The sequence below is a fragment of the Anabrus simplex genome, chromosome 9 (assembly GCF_040414725.1).
Source record: "Anabrus simplex isolate iqAnaSimp1 chromosome 9, ASM4041472v1, whole genome shotgun sequence".
Classification (NCBI taxonomy): Eukaryota; Metazoa; Arthropoda; class Insecta; order Orthoptera; family Tettigoniidae; genus Anabrus; species Anabrus simplex.
In genome coordinates, this window is record NC_090273.1 from 78,840,694 (window position 1) to 78,855,541 (window position 14,848).

General features: G+C 39.0%; 1 protein-coding gene across 1 annotated transcript in view; it reads right to left on the reverse strand.

Annotated features, from left to right (window-relative positions):
* The window catches only part of LOC136881243 (L-2-hydroxyglutarate dehydrogenase, mitochondrial), a 246,217-nt gene that overhangs the window by 131,705 nt on the left and 99,664 nt on the right, over positions 1-14,848 (reverse strand). The window lies entirely within an intron of this gene.

Sequence of the window (14,848 nt, forward strand, 5' to 3'; positions counted from 1 at the left end):
CTGAAGTGAAAATACCGAGACATTTCGTAGTAAGCAGGTCTGAACAAACCTGGAGTTTACATACATTTTGTGATGCCAGTCGGAGTGCTTATGCTGCAGCTGTCTTCATACGAAGCTGTGCCGGTACTGAAGGGATTGTTTCTGTTCAGCTGGTCATGGCAAAGACAAGAGTTTCACCACTGAAGGAAATTTCAATGCCGCGATTGGAGCTCCTGGCATGCTGTATTGGTAGTCGACTAGCAAACTTGGTCAGAGAAAGTCTGAACTTGAACATCTCCGAGTTTTATTGGACGGACTCTTCAGCGGCATTGTATTGGATCAAGAGAGACGAGTCGTGGGGAGTATTTGTGAACAATCGAGTGAAGGAGATTAGATCTCTGACGAGACAAGAAGACTGGAGGCATGTTCCTGGGGAGCAGAATCCAGCTGACCTTCCATCTCGAGGCTGTTCCGTAGAAGTCCTGATAGACTCCAAATGGTGGGAGGGGCCCCACTGGTTGAAGTTGGCAGAAGGGGAATGGCCGACATCAGAAGTCAACGTGGATGATGACATCATCAAACAAGAGAGAAGAAAAATATCTCCATCACTGATCAATTCCTCAGTGGAGAATGGAGATGCCTGGTACTTAAGAAGATTTTCCAAGTTTTTTCAAATTGTCAGGCTCATAGGATGGATACTGCGATTTGTTGGAAAATCATTGAAACGTAGCAGTTGTGAAAGCGGGGGTGATCTCTCTGCTTCAGAACTAGCACAGGCGGAGAGAAGGCTCCTGCGTCTTGTCCAGACAGGGATTCTGGACGAAACTGAAAGACGACGACTGAACTCCCTTTGCACCTTTGTGGACCAAGATGGTCTTCTGAGGCTGAAGACTAAAATTGTTCAAAGAGAAGATGAGGAAAATTTTAAATATCCCATTCTTCTGCCTTCCAGTCACAAACTTGTAGAGATTCTAATCAGAGACTACCACATACAATATTCTCATGCGGGTGTTGGGGTGTTACTTAGAATATTAAGGGAAGAATACTGGATCTTAAGAGGTCGGAAGACAGTACGAAGGGTGATCACAAAATGTGTCAAATGTCGATGATTTGAGTCAAAGAAAATTGATGTAGAACCTGCTCCATTGCCAGAAGATAGAGTGAAAGATTCGTCCGTCTTCGAGGTCAGTGGGGTTGATCTTGCTGGGCCGCTGATTTTAAGGGGTGGAGAGAAAGCTTGGATTTTGTTGTTTACTTGTGCTGTGTATCGAGCTGTACATATTGATCTGGTGTTAAACCTTTCCACAGAAGCATTTCTTCAAGGACTTAGACGATTTATTGCAAGGCGGGGACGACCCAGAGTTATATACAGTGACAATGGGACCAACTTCACAGGAGCTGTGAATTCCTTTGACTCTTTGGACTGGCATAAGATAGAAGAGGAAACATCTTCATGGAGGATCCAGTGGAAATTCATTCCACCCACGGCTGCTTGGTGGGGTGGATGGTGGGAGAGGATCATTCAAATGGTCAAGAAGTTGTTGAAGAGGACATTGGGAAGAGCCTCTCTCACCTACGAAGAGGCTTTGACTGTCTTATGCGATGTGGAGTCTGTGGTAAATTCTAGGCCTTTGACGTACCTGTCTGAGGATCCAAGCGACTTAGTGCCACTGACTCCTGCAATGTTCCTGCAGGACAACCGGTCGATTGGAGTCCCTGATCTGGATTGCCTTGACAAGACTGATCTCAGAAGACGGGCCAAGTACCTGCAGTGTTTACGGGAGGAATTGAGGAAAAGGTTCCGTGATGATTACCTGAGCCTTTTAGTACATCCGCAAGTTAAAGGAAAGTGTCGAAGCATGCTAAAGATTGGTGACATTGTGTTAGTAGGCTCTGATCAAAGGAAAAGACTCGATTGGCCTTTGGGTAAAGTGATTGAGATGTTTCCTGGTAAAGATGGTAACACAAGAGTGGTTCGAGTGCAGACTGCTGGACGGGACATCATCAGGCCCATTCAACGTTTGTACCCACTGGAGATTACTTCATCGCAGGATACCTTACACGTGGAAGATGATGGAGATAATGAGCAAGAAAGTGTTATTTCTGCTGTAAAAGATGAAGTGAAAACGAAAAGTGGACGTTTGGTGAAACTCCCTGCACGATATAGGACTTAAGTTTTGTGATAAGTTCTTGTCTTGTTAAACTGTGAAGGTGAAATGACTGTCAGATTATTTTATTGGTTCATTTTGGTTTTCTGGTAACGGGAATAAAGAAAACCAAAAGGTTACATCCAGAGACTAAGTGGAATGCACCCACCAGATTTTGTACTCTTTGGTTTTGAGAACAGTTTTTGTATTTGTACGAGAAATAACGATGTAAATAAAGTTTTAAGTTTGTGGAAAATAATAAAAGTCATCACCTGTGTGACTATCAGACGAATTCCGTTTTATCGGATAGATTTTCGGGTTTGACGTAACACCCCTATTGCCGCTTCCCCTCTCCGTCACCTCCACCTTACCTTCCCCAACCAATACCCCTCATGCCCCTCCACTTCCCCTCTCCGTAACCGCTAGTACCAGCCCTAGACGTAAACGGAGTAGTGCACGACGTGCTCCCTAACTGTACACATCGACCAGTCAACAGTACTACATAAGTAAGCACTTATTCCACATGTTCAATAGACATTCTACTGACAAAATTTTTATACATTTTCTTCTCTGTTCTCGCAGATTACTAGCATGTCCAACAACACAACTCCAAAAAGGGAGCATCTGCACCTATTCAATACTTTATATCGAGATTAGTACGGAGGAAACTAATGACACACCACAATATTTTGATGTAAATCATTCAACATTCTCAACTGTATGAATGCATAAGATAAACAATTCACATCATTGAACATTCTAAAATGCTTGGTACAAACATATCTGAGAATGTATACAATGCTTTACCAACATTAATATAACACCAAGGTGTACCGCAAGAATAATCTGAACATTTAATATTATAGAATATCGTATATTAATGTACTATGTGTTACTAGTTTTCATCACGTCCATATCTTGGAATATTTTAGAATGCTTGGTACAAATATACCCATGAACATATGCAACGATTTACCAACATGAATTAAACTCCAAAGTGTACCTCAAGAATGCTATAAACATTTTAAGTGTAGAAATTGTATTTTAACAAATTATCTGTTACTCACTGTACTGGGAGGTACACCTCAACACCGCACATTTAAAAGAAGCACCTTAAGGAACTCTATCCATCGAAAAAAAACGTGAAACTGCTAATACATAAAAGTTGGGACATTAATCAGAAGAGGTCACTACTGAATAACTGAGTATTATGTTATTTTGAAGTTTCCTAAACTGACTGGATTTCTTTGTTTTGCTTTGGTGTACAACAAGAAGTTCTCACGTTTCTACCTAGACATCTCTACAAAAAACTGAGGTCATGCATTCTGGTGCAAGGTGGAATAATTAATGATTTGAAGAAGTTTTGTGTTTATAGGTTTTCACAACTAAATTGACTTTCATTTATTTTGGTACTTCAAGGTTTGCAACTCTTCCTTCTCATCCCACCAGCTTTTGAATCCGGCCAATCAGAAATTTTCTGTATTTATTTTTCAGCCAATCATAGGCTTTTTGAAGCTTTTTACTCTGCCAATAAAAATGAGAGGATGTGTCCGGATTTAGTCCAGAGCCTTCTCGAACCCTCCTCTTGGGTATATAAGCTGCAGTCTTTTCAAGCTACATTGTCTTATTGATCGTCAAATTACTGAGTGTGTGTGTTAAGACAGGAGGCAGGGCGCCTCACTCTTCGACAGGCAGAACATCAGCCCAGGTAATGGCCACCAGTTTTCTATCTCTGTAGCTATCTCCGCAAACTTACCCGAGGGGAAGGTCCTAATCTTCATCTATGTAACTATCTGTTTTCTAAAATGTTAATTTTCTACCTGCTAATGTAAAATTTCATGAAGACTTAAACTGTAAATCAGGGATAGAGAGTGTGTTACCCTCTTGAGTTCCCCTTTAATGTACCTTGAGGTGACTACAATTTTGTAACTGTTTCTCTTTCTGTGAAATATTAATTAACGTGTCCTTCTAGTCACCTCAGTAGCTTGGAATTAGCCTCTGTATCATCAGGTCGCGAGCCCAAGTAGGGTTTTATACTTGGTTTTCAAGGAGTGCAAGTGTACGCCTCCATACATTTTGAGTTTGGGCCAGTACTATTAACCTGTTCTTCCTTTTATGGAGGCCCAGTAGCATGGGTACTATATACCCCTGTGTAAACCACATGGTATTGTAAATTGTAGGTGATGCCTAGAGAGGCCGTGTTATGTAATTCTATCCTTTATGTAAACTTTAACACGTTGAGTGCCAGACCGAAATTCTTGGGATTGTCGTCTGGTGCCGTGAGCTAATAACACTGAGTTATTCCCTGGTGCCAAAATGTTCACAGGCTTAACCAAGCAAGTGATCGCTGAAATGAGGATATATTTATGATGTATTAGGTTAACTTATTATGTACATTAGGTAAAATATTGTGACCCCATATGGGGTCATATTGGTCATTACGAATTGTAAACGTACACGCGTCCCCATATGGGTTACATAAAATCAGCTTCATGGTCCGTATCGCACTTCAATAGATTCACAATTAAGTATTTAATTTATTTTCCACCTAGTCGATACAATGATTGCTTAAGGCAATTTTTAATGGTCAAAAGTGGTACATGTTTCGTATATTATCAACATCTTCAGCCACATAACACTGTTTAGATGAAAAATATATAAAATTGACAAAGTAATGCTTTAGAGGAAGTGTCCTTAAAATTAACATAAGATCGACAAGATCTTCCTCTAAAGCATTACTTTGTCAATTTTATATATTTTTCATCTAAACAGTGTTATGTGGCTGAAGATGTTGATAATATACGAAACATGTACCACTTTTGACCATTAAAAATTGCCTTAAGCAATCATTGTATCAACTAGGTGGAAAATAAATTAAATACTTAATTGTGAATCCCCATATGGGGTCGCACTTAAACAATTGCTTATGTCCCAACGTTCCGCCATACTTACCTCTTCCTTTGCAGGGACGCGACACTTTATATGTCGTTGATTATGAGAGACGCGTTAGCTTGTCCATACTATGAGATTGCTATTGCTGAAGGGTTTTTCAGATTTGTAGGATGACGGAGAAAGCAAATTTCAACTAAATGACAAACATGATATCAAATTTTATTCACGAACACAAGATTTTATATAAATGGAAATTAAAGAATACATTATACATAATATTTTCAATGTATATACATAACATAATAGCAGAGAAAGTGAATTGTTTAGTATTTGCTGCAATAACTGGAGATAATTGCACAACTTCTTCGTCATCCGCATCATCCACATCAGAAGTGATCTAAGAAAAAAGAGAAGTAGGCAAATATTGTCCAGAAACATTATAACTTATGTGAATGTAGTTACTGATTCATTACAGACTAGGAACATCACGATCATCAGTCCCTTGTACTTATGTGTGAACCTGTGTAAATGTGTTGTCTGTAGTATCATGAATGTAAACGTGCTGAAAGTACTTACCAGTTCTTCTTGTGGTACAGTTCAAAGCAGTTGATGCACAAGTAGGGCTTGTCAGGGCAAGATTTGCAGATGGTGGACACTTTTGTTGCTTTCTTGCATGCTTCTGTGCTGCTCATAGTCCGCCTGCACTCCTCGTAGCATCGCTTGCAGCGTCCGCGAACTCTTCTGCAAGGGAATTTCAGGACATATAAAAGTATTTTTTATGGTAAAATATTGATTATATTCAGTGTTACTTGTGCAAAATATAACTTACCTGCGACATTTTAGGTCTGTGAGTTGATCTCACTGTTCGAGGTAATGATTGTCCCTCTTTGGTGTCCTATTGACTGGGTCTTCTGGGAGAGAGAGCATCATCATCACCACTTGCTGGCGAAAGTCACAAAGCTGGATCTTCTTTGTGTGCGTCTGGTTATATGTGAGAAAAGCATTGACAATACACGTACCGTACACCAGATCATCTGCGACTTTGTGGTACCACCGCATTGTCTTGCGTAGAGCAGAGTAATAAGACGACAAGGTGTCAGATAAATCTATGCCACCTTTCATACGATTATAATCTATGGTCATACTAGGCTTCATTATAACTTCACCATTTCTACTTGTTTTTCCTGTAGCTTCGATGGTATTGCTGTGTTTAGTTGAGATCATCAACACATCTCTTTTGTCCATCCACTTCATTACTGTGATACCTTTATCATTTTCCATGGCCTTAGACTCGTTTTTCTTCAGTTTTGCCGCAGTCACTTCTTTCGGGATGCCCTTCCTATTCTTTCGCAATGTCCCGACAAGATGTGTCTTGCGTTCAAGAAGTTCATTCGCTAGCTCTAGCGAAGTGTAGTAATTATCGGTGCATAAAAATCGCCCCTGGTTTAAGTACGACTCCATCAGGTGGAGTACAACTTCTGACGCCATAGAAAGATTTTTATCAGCAGGGACTGTTCCTTTTCCGGCATAAATAATAATTCTATACGTGTAACCAGAATCATCACATAACTTGAACATCTTAATACCATATCTGTGGGCCTTTCCTGGGAGATACTGCTTGAACGATAATCTTCCTCGCCAGGGAACCATAGATTCATCTATGACCATATTGCTTCCAGGGGTCTTCACTTCCTGAAATCGGTTAACTAACAAATTCGCTAGTGGCTGTATTTTGTGCAGCTTGCCTACCTGTTGCTCATTGTTGGCAAAGTGCCAGAATCTCAAAAGTAACTGGAACCTGTTTCTGCTCATAACACTACGAGCAACTTTCGTGTAGAACATTGTCTTATCGCTCCAATAACAGGCAAAGGATGGCAGTTGCACAAGACCCATCCACAAGCGCAAACCGAGGAATTTCCTCATTTCGTCAGGTGTTGTATCGACCCATTCATTAAGGCGGCTTGATCTGCTTAAATGCTTAGACATCAAAACTTGCTGATCATTTCAGTTGGTTTCTTGTACCATTAAACTGATTACATCATCTGTTATGAATAAACAATACATATCATAAGGTGAGGCTTCAGAATTATTCGCCAACCCGGTGTGAAGAGCCTCCGCCCCTTGAAAAAGAAAGACACGCTGAGCGCCAATGCAAGGCCCCCAGTTGTTGCTGTTATTATCATTATTCCCAGCTGTTCCCTGCACTGAAAACCCATCCTCGTTTTCACTTCGATAATCACTTTCAGCACTGCCACTACTTTCAGCAAAGTCATCGTCTGTACTGAGATCAAAGTCACTGTAACTATATTCCTCGTCTACATCGTCATTGTCCGAATTATTCAACAAATCGTTCAGGCTAAGTCTCTTACTGCTCGATTTACTCATAGTGGTAATGAATAAAAGTAGCAAATTAACTCACACAACACTAAACTCACAGCACTACACACCAACATAAACAATCCGTGCGCGAGATAGACAATGACTTTGTCACTCTACAATGCACGCCTGACGTACCCATATGGGGTCGCGCCAAAACAGAAATTGAAGAATGAAAGGTGGACTATGCACATACTTAAATAGACGACCGAAAGATGGCAGGAAGAGGCTTTATAAAGCTATGAAACACAGGTATACTGCGCACCCAAATGGGTACGCACAGTTCTTGATTTCGAACGAACATCCGACCCCATATGGGGCCGTGTAGCTCAACAATTTTACTACTCTCACGTACCCAAATGGGGTCGCATGGCACTCAACGTGTTAAAGTAGAGCATGTAAGATCTTTCGTGGTTATGTAAGAGATTTTTGTGTAATACTGAGTAGTGCCTTTGGAAGGCCGTATATTGTATTGGTTGGAGCAAAGTGCTCTGGAATTTTGTGTCTAATTAAACGCTACATTGGTGACATTGTAAACTTGTAAATTTGGAGCTTGAAGCTCAAAACTGGTAAATTCCCTATTTTGGGCTTTTCTGCTCTTGTATCAAAATTGTTATCGTACCTGACATTTTGTTCCTTGACCTAGTAAAGAATTTTGTTAAGTTTGAGATCTGAAAAGAAATATAAACTTTGTTTCAAAGTTTTAAAGAATCTTTGACTTTCGTATATAGACCCATGCAGCCTGCACCTTCTTTCACCTCTCTGCATTCCACAGTAAGCCCCGGAACACTCACGAACAGTACACCAGAATTTTAAGTAACATATACATGTCATAAAATATTGGTGCTTGTTTTTTAAACCAGAGGACACATAATATCATTGTATATTTTAATATTATCACTCATGTCATGTGACATTCTTCATTAGATTTAGTAATTTTTTTAGATTATATGTTAAGTTAACTTTGGATCTCATGACCAGCTGAGGATGACCTCTGTAAAGGTCGAAACCAGTACTGAATAGTAACAAGACATAATAAAGTATTGATTAGGTGGACGGTACCCATTCTTTGTAATTGTGAATACCAAGTATTAATACAGACATGAAACTGATAGATTACAATCACCTGCATTTATCGTAGATAAACCAGACGGTTCTCCATGTTTGGTAGTGGATTACCGTAAGTTAAACCGTAAAATTATCTATGATACATATCCAGTCTCTAAACTTTAAAAAGCATTCCACCACTTTGCTAACGCAAAGTCTTTTTCTGTTCTTGATTTCAACTCAGCATTTCATCAAATATCTCTCGATCCTGCTAGTCGTAAATTAACTGCTTTCATTACACCTACTGGCTTATACCAATTTACTAAGGTGCCCTTTAGCCTTAATTTAGGTTCCCAAATCATGCAACGCCTGGTTGATCAGTTGTTTGCTGATATAAAATTTAAATTTGTTTATTCGTATATTGATGACCTTTCAATTTACAGTCCTGATTTTGAATCTCACGTGCAACATCTCACTGAAATTTTGACTCGTTTAAGCACTGCTAACCTCACTGTGAACCCTTCTAAAATTCTTTTGGCTAGAACTTCTGTTAAGTTTCTTGGTTACATTATATCTGGAGATGGTATTTCAGTAGACCCTGAACGTATGGCTACTATTCACTAAATCTCTCGTCCTAAGAATCTAAAGCAATTACGTTCATTTCTGGGCATGGTCATCTTTAATCATTTATTCCCAAATTCTCTCAAATCACTAAGCCTTTAAATATTCTAAAATGCAAAGGCATTAAATTTCATCGTTATGAAGACCGACAACATGCATTTGATAAATTAAAATCTTTATTGGTCCAAGCCCCTATTCTCCAGTTACCAGATTTCTCTTTGCCATTCTTGGTGTATACTGATGCATCTGATATAGCCATTGATGTAATCTTACATTAGGTTAAAGATGGAGTACCTCTTTGCATATTTCAGTCGCCTTTTGTCCACCACTGAGCGTAATTACTCTCTCTCTCTCTCTTTTTTTTTTTTTTTTTTTTTCTTTACGTTGCACCAACATAGATAGGTCTTAGGGCGACGATGGGACAGGAAATGCTGAGGAATGGGAAGGAAGCAGCCATGGCCTTAATTTAGGTACAGCCCCAGCATTTGCCCGGTGTGAAAATGGGAAACCACAGAAAATCATTTTCAGGGCTGCCGGCAGTGGGGTTCAAACTCACTATCTCCCAGATGCGAGCTCACAGCTGCGCGCTCGTAACCACATGGCCAGGTCGCCCGGTCGTAATTACTCTACATTTGAACGAGAAGCACTAGCTCTTCTTCTTACTCTTGAGCGTTTCTTTGACTACTTAGAGCATAAGGACTTTATTGTTAAGACTGCCAACCAAGCACTATCATGGTTACTACACAATGCGCCTAAGATTGGTCGTACAGGACGTTGGCTTCTGCGACTATCTCGTTTCAAATTTTCTCTTTCCTTTGTTCCTGGCCATGACAACCCTGTACCTGATGCTCTTTCACACCTTTTTGATTTAAATTCTGCTACCTCAGATTCTCTGGTAAATGCCTCTTCTAAAAATCTAGTCCCTAACGTTAATACCATCTGTTCTCTAGTTCAATTTCTTTTGTCCTTCACTTCTTGTAAGGATCATCAACTCGCTGATCCTTACTGCACCCAAATTTGTCAAACATTGTCTGACATTAATTACAAAGGACCATTTAAGGTATCTAAGGACATTTTAATATATAAGCCAAATCACGAATCTACTCCCAAAGTCGTGTTGTCTGATGCACTTCGTCCGATGATACTTCAGTATTATCACAGTTCCCCTACTGGAGGCCATTTAAAAGTTACTAAAACATATTAAGATATATTCTCTCCTCTTCTGGCCCCGTATGTGCCAATATGTTTATAATTATGTCAAGAACTGTGAATTATGCCAAAAAACTAAGTCTCATAATACCCTACCTCAAGGTACTTATTCCGCTTCTCCTTCCACCTACCCTTCAGAAAACTATTATATAGATGTCGTAGGCCCAATTACCCGTTCTGCGTGAGGTAATATTTACATCTTTACCCTATTGGATGGCCTTTCTAAATTTTTAATTGTTCGTCCTTTGAAACATCTAACCTCTACTTCACTTGTTACCCTTTTGCAAAAGCAATTATTCGCCATAATTGACATTCCAAAATATTTGGTCTCAGGTAGTGCTACTGTCTTCACCCCCTAAAATCTTCTATGATATGTGTTTTTCACTCAGGATATAGAAAGTTTTTACTACTCCTTACCACCCTCAGAGTAATGTCATTGAGCATTATCACCGTAACTTGAAAAATGTATTATCTATTTTTCATTCTGACCAGCAAAAATACTGGGATATGGAACTATCATCCAGTATTAATTCTGCTACGGAGCATCCCCCTGCTGAATTTTTTTTAGGCCGTGCTTTGCAAACCCCTCTTTCTCTTTTGTGGGATCTTTCTTCATTGCTTTTTGATCCCCACTGTAATAATACTAAACATTTATGGAACCTGCGTACACCCCAGCGTCAGTAGGTACGGTCTGACACATCCCACTCTGATGAGTCTAGTGTCAGACCTAAGACGAGACGCTGGTTAATGGAGCAAACGCCTGAAAAGCCTTACATCTGATCTGTTTTTGATATTTCTGACATGCTCTATTGGTGAAAAATATCTAATTCCTCCAAGGGAATTTAGAATTTTCCATTACAGCAGTTGTATCGTGCACAACAGGCACTCATAATAAAAGGCATACCCTGTTAAATTTAAAGTCTCTGATTTGGTTCTTTTGCGTAATCATCCCGTGACTTCCTCTTTGCAACAAATATCTGCTTAACTCTGCCATTCATGGATTGGACCCTACAGGATTATCTCCTTTTCATCTCCAGTAAAAGTTCTTCTTCAAGGAATCTCTGATCCTTATGATATCAGACGCTCCCATGTGGATCAGTTAGAGAAATTTCATAAATCGCCTTGAAACTCCCTTCCTCCCAATTTCCTATCTTGCTTATTAACATGGTTCCAGTCTTATGCTGACTCCTTACCCCTGACCCTCCCATTAATTTGTGAGGGAGTCTTAGCTTGTTTCTTTCTTCAAATTGTTATATACGCATATGGACCTTTTATTTTTGGAGTACTCCAAACCCTTTGTTTCACAACCCACCTAATTCTTTTCCCTTTCCGTCCTCCCTTCTCTCTTTTCTTGTTGCACAAATTCTGCGCTAGTTTATTTATGTTGTAGCCATGCCACACACTGACAACTTCTGACTACTTGTGGAAGCTCAAGGCATCAACATGGGACTATCTACTGCTGCATCAACTCCAGACTTCATCGTTCCACCATATGCTCTTCTCCCTTGGAAAGAAGACGTCTCATAAAATATTCCATCTGTGGTCTCTGCTAAGCAAAAAAAAAACAAAAAAAAATATTTCACACATTTCTAACCTTACTTTCTTCCCCAGATCTCTACACTTCTACTTACGCTACATCAACTACTTGTATGTTCTTGAACTTTCCAGTGTCTCTTTCCCCTCTCACCCCTACCATTATGTCTGTTTACGTCACATTCTGCCAACTACAAATTTTCGGCCGTAACTTCATTCTTCGTCAGTATGCATCGGATCAGCTTGGGACTTGAAGCTATTTCCACTCTGTCTACATGACGGCTCTTTACTTCATTCTACCTGAAGATTCATCATTGACCCAGGTAGGGCGAAAGACCTTTTAACTTTCTGGGTAAGCTGGTTCTTCCCAGTTCAGTTCTTTCTTATAAAGTTTTATTCTACATTGCCACTTTTCCTGAAGGGTTAGATGAACCTGGGGGCCCTAATCCATGGACTGGTAAAGTTTTCTGCTCTTCTGTATTTTTTAAAAAAATATTCGATTTGTGCCTTCAACCTAAATGCATACTATTGAACTATAACACTTTTGCCTGTCGTGCCAATGCGCCGAACTTGTGAGCTGAGTTCTCGGGTTTTTTTTTTTTTTTTCCTTGACTGTTGTGTCATGACTACTCTTATAAACAGTGTGTGACATTTCTCTCTTGAATATGTTTAGATCTTACTGTAATTTCCCTAATTCACTGTTGTTTATTCACTGTGAGTATTTAAATTGTCAGTTCTTTTCTATTATTTGAAGAAGGAAAGCTTCCTCCTCTGGTTATTGATCTTTCATGTTTTCAGGTGCCTAAGCCTTGTTATTCTATCATTGTTATTGTTAAATTTTTAATTTGTAAATTTTCTTACTTCTTATTACCTACTGTTGATCGCATTTATCCTCCTGGTGAGGTTATTTTTTCTATTGTTTATGTATCATGGTTCCAATTGTTCTTAATGTCCTTAATTTCTGCTTTTTAAAAAGAATTCTTGTTCACATATGATTGTTATTAATTAAATTTAATACTCGTTGAAACATTTCTTTCATTCTTTTGTACATTCATGGATCCCCCTATGATACAAAACGGCCCTAGAAATAGTTATGCTTCCACTCCTTTCTCCTGAATATTCCTGCAGTTATCCGTCTGTTTTATTGCATAGCCCTCTCTATGACATATCAAATATCACCATGCACCTCATTGCAGACAGCGAGTTGATCATTTCAGCCACCATGTAGAAGAAAGGACAACAACGGCTATTAAAAATATATGTGAACTCAAGAACCTTCACCGTTTATCGCTGAATACAACTATGACGCTTTTCGACGCCACAATAACACCAATAATAATATATGGTGTAAACTACCCCCCCCCCCCTCATTCGGAGCTGGTCACATTATTTTAAAGCACATATAAATCAAAGTAATAAACCTGAAGGAACATGTCAACCAATAAGACACCAATTACAACGTCACAAGTTTCAAAAACATACACATGGCTAGAAGAAAAGATAAGCAGAATTACTAACATGACAACTGAACTAGAGAAAGGATGTGGGAAGCAGACTGGGATCCTTAAGAGGATGTGATCTTACGTGATGTTGTAGGAAAAAAGACGTGTGAGCAGTTAAACCTTCAGTCTGCAGTTACTAACAAATAAGGAAATGTTAACATAGTTGAATAACAGCAATATAAAATAAGGTCACATGATCAATAAAGAAAAACAAAGGGGTGAATCGAACCATGAGGTTCCTACCTATAGTTCTACAGAAAACCAAAATTGTAATAAAATATTAAGATTACATTTAAGAAAATGAGAACAACTTCTGAAATTAAAATTCACAAGGAAAATTTAACAGAGAATATAAAATCAATTACAACAATCTTACAACAAAATAGAAAAGGAGATTTACATATTATTATGTATAATTTACAAGGAAAATTGACAAAGGAATTTAAAATTTAATGCAGAGGCCTTTAGAGTTGCTGCGTTCCTAATACACATCAACAAGAGATGCATAGCTCCAAACAGCTTACACTAAATTGATGTGGGACTACAGGAGGCAACCCCGGATGGAAAATTAAATTTTACATTACACAATTAAAAGGTTAATAAAAGGGAATTGCCTCCAAAAGAAAAAGATATGTCTAGCTGACGAGCTAAGGCATTACAAAACAAAACTGTGAAAACCAGGGTCTAAGGTAAACTCCGAAGCAAATAAATTTACACGTTAATTTAAAATTCAAGAAAAGGAAACATGCTTACCCTGAGGTGGCTGAAGCCGCTGACGGGACCACACTCGAAGTGCGTCCCACCGTCAGGACGTACAAAAAACAAAGTCGCGGCCCAGAGCCCTGCTCCTACCAAGGAGCCAAAGGCCAGAAATGGAGAAACATGCGAACAGCCAATCAGGGAAGCTTACGACAATTCGACCCAAAATTTTCGCCAATGAAAAAGGTCATTATTCCGACCAATTAAAACAAATTACCATATATGGACAACAAATTCTAGAGGTTTCGATTGCGAAACACAGCAATTTCATTATTGAAGCCTCCATGTGGCAAATACAGGGTGATACAAAAGTTTTTTAACAGACTGCATGTTACAACAAGCACAACTACAGGAGATCTCCAATACCAAAATAAATGTCTTTCTTCCAACACTCATAATGATTAAATAAATATAATTAAATGTCTTTCTTCTGAGTCCTGAATATCTTAATATTTTTACATAAATTCACAAAAAAAATTATTTCATTGACTTCCTCGAAAATGTTTTTGAATGTTCCTTAGTTTTTACAATGACGATTTCACAAAACTTCAACATAATGATAAGACAAGAATTAAATGATCACATCCACATTATGAACTTCTCACCACTGGCAACATATGGCAGAGAACTATTATGGGAAAATCAAACATACAAGAACCTCGAGAGAACTGAAAAGGTGAAGGCAAGGTTCATAAAGCACTGCCTGCGAATAGGGAAGTATGCACCATCAAGACTTGCCTATGAATTAGCAAGAGAGACCTTCTTCATAGAGGAGATCAGACA